Consider the following 5,000-nt stretch of genomic DNA (forward strand, 5'->3'; position numbering starts at 1 on the left):
TCTACGCCTCCAGCCGGCCCTTGTGGCGGCCGTGCGCGGCGCTTCGGTTCGGTCGGCCGGTCTTCCTGTCCCTCACGAAGTGCTCGCGGCCGCGCGCGCGCGGAGTTGGATCGGCCTTACTTGGTCCGATCCGTCGCCATCGCATGTTGCGTGGGCTCGGTCCCGTCTCGGTGAAATCTTGGGCCGCTTTGGTGCGTCCCTGTGGGTTCCTTTGTCGGTTTTGCGGGCTCGGCGCCGGGCCTTCCGCGCCGGTCCGTCGGCTCGCTCGGACGGACCGTGCGCAGGTGGTCCCCGACGGAGCCGGCACGCTCCTTCCGCTGGCGCGGCGCTCGGTCTATGCCTCCGGCCGGCCCTCGCGGCGGCCGTGCGCAGCGCTTCGGTTCGGTCGGCCGGTCGTCCCGTCCCTCACGAAGTTCCTGCGGCCGCGCGTGCGTGGAGCGGGATCGGCCTTACTTGGTCGGATCCGTCGCCCTCGCCTGTTGCGGGGGCTCGGTCCCGTCCCGTTCGGTGAAAGCTTTGCCCGCTCTGGTGCGTCCCCGTGGGTTCCTTTGTCGGTTTTGCGGCCTTGGCGGCGGGCCTTCCGTGTCGGCCCGTCGTGGGCCCGCTGCGCGTCCGTGCGCGGTGCTTCAGATCGGTAGGCCCGTCGTCTGGGTCCCTTACGAAGCTTTGCGCGACCGCTCCTTTGTCGCCGGTCCCCTGTTAGGGCTGACCGAGCCCTCCGTTCGCCCCCTGGCCCGTCGCATGGGCCCCCGGCGCCTCCGCGGCGCCCCACCGAAAACTGTCACGACGCGCATCCAGCGCCGACGAGGTCGCAGGTTACGTGCGGCAGCCGGGGGGCTAGGCCGAGCGGCGGCGGGCCCGCCCACGGACGGGCGCGGGGAGGAGCGCAGCCGGCACGCGGCGCGGAGCGGCGGCGGCATGCCGCCGGGCGGCCGTCGGCTCAACCGTGCCCGAGTCCCGCGGGCACCGCGTCGCCCGGCCGGCGCGAGCGGCGGCGGGCCCGCCCGCGGACGGGCGCGGGGAGGAGCGCAGCCGGCACACGGCGCGGAGCGGCGGCGGCATGCCGCCGGGCGGCCGACGGCTCAACCATGCCCGAGTCCCGCGGGCACCGCGTCGCCCGGCCGGCGCGAGCGGCGGCGGGCCCGCCCGCGGACGGGCGCGGGGAGGAGCGCAGCCGGCACGCGGCGCGGAGCGGCGGCGGCATGCCGCCGGGCGGCCGACGGCTCAACCATGCCCGAGTCCCGCGGGCACCGCGTCGCCCGGCCGGCGCGAGCGCACGAGGGCGGGAGGCAACCGGGCGGCGCCTGCGGAACCGGATGCGATGGCCGGCGCGGCACGGCCCCGACGGGTCCGCACCGAAGACCAGCGCAGTGCGGATCGACCGCTGATGAGGTCAGAGGTTACGTGCGGCAGCCGGCCGGCTGGCCCGAGCGGCGGCCGGCACGCGACGGGGATCGAGCGGCCCCGACGGCTTGCAGCCGGGCGGCCGACGGCTAGGCCGTACCGGAGTCCCGCGGTCGTTCGGGCGAAGGGGCGCATGCTGCGGGAAAGGCCTGCGGCGGCGAACCGTCCGCCCGGCCGGCCAAGCCTTCCGCGGCGGCGCGCACGTGGCGGCGCGGCCGAGATGACCGAGCGAAGCCCCGGCGATGGGCGGCGCGCACGTGTCCGTGCGGCCGAGATGACCGAGCGAAGCCCGGGCGGCGCCCGCCGTGCGCCCTGCCGGATCGCGCCTTCCGCCGGCGCGCAACGCCGGTCCCGCGTTCCGGCCGCGGGAGAGGCCTGCGTCGGCGAACCGTCCGCCCCGCCGGCCGAACCTTCCGCGGCTGCGCGCACGTGTCCGTGCGGCCGAGATGACCGAGCGAAGCCCCGGCGACGGGCGGCGCCCGCCGTGCGCCCCGGCGGATTGCGCGGCCCGCCGGCGCGCAACGCCGGGCCCACGTTCCGGCTGCGGGAAAGGCCTGCGGCGGCGAACCGTCCGCCCCGCCGGCCGAACCTTGCGCGGCGGCGCTTACGTGTCCGTGCGGCAGAGATGACCGAGCAAGCTCCGGCGATGGGCGGCGCCCTCCGTGCGCCCCGCCGGATCGCCTGCGAGCGGCGAGCGTCCGGGCGGGCCCCTTTCGCAACTTCCCTCGGTACTCTAAACACCCCTTGCCTCTCGGTCTTCCCCCCGACCCTCTCGGTATTTGCTCGGATATGTGCATGCATCGTCCCTCGTCGCCTTCGGTTATCCTCCCCGGGGTGGGCTTTGCGCCGACGCGCCAACGGGGTGGTAGGGGGGCTGCAGCCGCGGCCGCCGCGTTTCGCCATCCGCGCGTGCGCCGCCGGATCCGAGTGGAGGTCGCGGGCGACTCGTCGATGCTTGTACTAGGGGCGCATGCCGGCAGCCCCCCGCGGGGTGCGGGACCCCCGATCGGCGTGCGAGGGACGGGCGTCCGGGCGGGCCCCGTTTCCAACTTCCCTCGGAACATTAAAACCCCCCGACCCCCTCGGTCTTCGCTCCGGCCCTATCGCTATTGCTCGGATATGTGCATCCACCGTCCCTCGTTGCCTTCGGTTATCTACCCCAGGGTGGGCCTTGCGCCGATGCCCCGATGGGGTGGCAGGGGTGGGGCTGCCGCGGCCGGCGCGTTTCGGCATCCGCGCTTGGGGGCTCGGACCCGAGTGGAGGTCGCGGGCGGCTCGTCGATGCCTGCACCGGGAGCGCATGCCGGCAGCCCCCCGCGGGGCGCCGGACCCCCGATCGGCGTGCGATGGACGGGGGGAGGGGCGGGCCCGGTTTGCAAATTCCCTCGGTACTTTAAAATCTCACGGCCCTGTCGGTGCTCCCTCCGGCCCTATCGCCACTGCTCGGATATGTGCATCCACCGTCCCTCGTTGCCTTCGGTTATCTACCCCGCGGTGGGCTTTGCGCCGATGCCCCGATGGGGTGGCAGGGGGGCACGCTCTAGGCCGTGCCACGGGGCGCGGGCGCCGGCGCCGTACGTCCCTCGCGGCGGCCGTGAGCGGCACCTCGGCTTGCTCGGTCTGTCCTCCCGGGACGCGCGACCCGTGCGACCGGGACGCGCATCCCGTGCGACCGGGACGCGTGTCCGGGCCGTTCCCGTTTGCAACGCTCCTCGGTACTTTGGAACGCTTGGGGTGGGCTTTGGGCGGATGCCCCGCCGGGGTGGTAGGGAGGGGGGGCGGCTGCTGCCGCGGCGGGACTTCCGCTCCACTCCGCACAAGTCCGTCGCCTCGCGGCGGGCGCGCCCGGCACCGTTCGTCCCCGAGGGAGCCGGCACGCGCCCGCCGAGGCCCCGGCGCATGGGCGCCGCCGCCGGCCGTCCGCGCGGCGGCCGTGCGCCGGCTTCCTCCGTCGGCCCTCCCGGGATGCGCGACCCGTGCGACCGGGACGCGCATCCCGTGAGACCGGGACGCGTGTCCGGGCCGTTCCCGTTTGCAACGCTCCTCGGTACTTTGGAACGCTTGGGGTGGGCCTTGGGCGGATGCCCCGCCGGGGTGGTAGGGAGGGGGGGCTGCTGCTGCCGCGGCGGGACTTCCGCTCCACTCCGCACAAGTCCGTCGCCTCGCGGCGGGCGCGCCCGGCACCGTTCGTCCCCGAGGGAGCCGGCACGCGCCCGCCGAGGCCCCGGCGCATGGGCGCCGCCGCCGGCCGTCCGCGCGGCGGCCGTGCGCCGGCTTCCTCCGTCGGCCCTCCCGGGATGCGCGACCCGTGCGACCGGGACGCGCATCCCGTGAGACCGGGACGCGTGTCCGGGCCGTTCCCGTTTGCAACGCTCCTCGGTACTTTGGAACGCTTGGGGTGGGCCTTGGGCGGATGCCCCGCCGGGGTGGTAGGGAGGGGGGGCTGCTGCTGCCGCGGCGGGACTTCCGCTCCACTCCGCACAAGTCCGTCGCCTCGCGGCGGGCGGGCCCGGCACCGTTCGTCCCCGAGGGAGCCGGCCCGCGCCCGCCGAGGCCCCGGCGCATGGGCGCCCCCGCCGGCCGTCCGCGCGGCGGCCGTGCGCCGGCTTCCTCCGTCGGCCCTCCCGGGATGCGCGACCCGTGCGACCGGGACGCGCATCCCGTGCGACCGGGACGCGTGTCCGGGCGGTTCCCGTTTGCAACGCTCCTCGGTACTTTGGAACGCTTGGGGTGGGCTTTGGGCGGATGCCCCGTCGGGGTGGTAGGGAGGGGGGGCTGGCGCCGCCGCGGCGGGCCTTCCGCCCCCCTCCGCACAAGTCCGTTGCCTCGCGGCGGTCGTGCCCGGCACCGTTCGTCCCCGACGGAGCCGTCGCGCGCCCGACGACTTTCCGGCGCACGGGCGCCGCCGCCGGCCGTCCGTGCGCGGCGGCCGTGCGCCACTTCGGCTTCGTCCGTCGGCCCTCCCGGGACGCGCGACCCGTGCGACCGGGACGCGCATCCCGTGCGACCGGGTCGCGTGTCCGGGCCATTCCCGTTTGCAACGCTCCTCGGTACTATGGAACGCTTGGGGTGGGCTTTGGGCGGATGCCCCGCCGGGGTGGTAGGGAGGGGGGGTCTGCTGCCGCCGCGGCGGGCCTTCCGCTCCACTCCGCACAGGACCGTTGCCTCGCGGCGGACTTGCCCGGCACATTTCGTCCCCGACGGAGCCGGCGCGCGCCTGCCGACTTCCCGGCGCACGGGCGCTGCCTTCGGCCGTCCGTGCCCGGCGGCCGTGCGCCACTTCGGCTCCCTCCATCGGCCCTCCCGGGAAGCGCGTCCCGGACGTTCCGGATGCGCACCCCGTGCGACCGGGACTCGCGTCCGGGCCGTTTCCGTGTGCAATGCTCCTCGATTCGCTGGAGCCCTTGGGGTGGGCCTTCGGAGGATGCCCCGCTGGGGAGGTAAGGGGGTGTGTCCTGCCTGGGCGGGCCTTCCGCCCGAGCCCGTCGCCCAGCGCGGATGGTCGCGCCGCGCGGGCGGGCGCGCCGCGCGTGCGCGGGGCCGTTGGCCGGTGACGCGCAAGGACGGGCGCGCTGGGCCGATCGGCCGCTCGGGCG

Source organism: Phoenix dactylifera, chromosome 10 (assembly GCF_051530095.1).
Source record: "Phoenix dactylifera cultivar Ajwa chromosome 10, Ajwa_hap1_PhDact_Kaust_v1.1, whole genome shotgun sequence".
Lineage (NCBI taxonomy): Eukaryota > Viridiplantae > Streptophyta > Magnoliopsida > Arecales > Arecaceae > Phoenix > Phoenix dactylifera.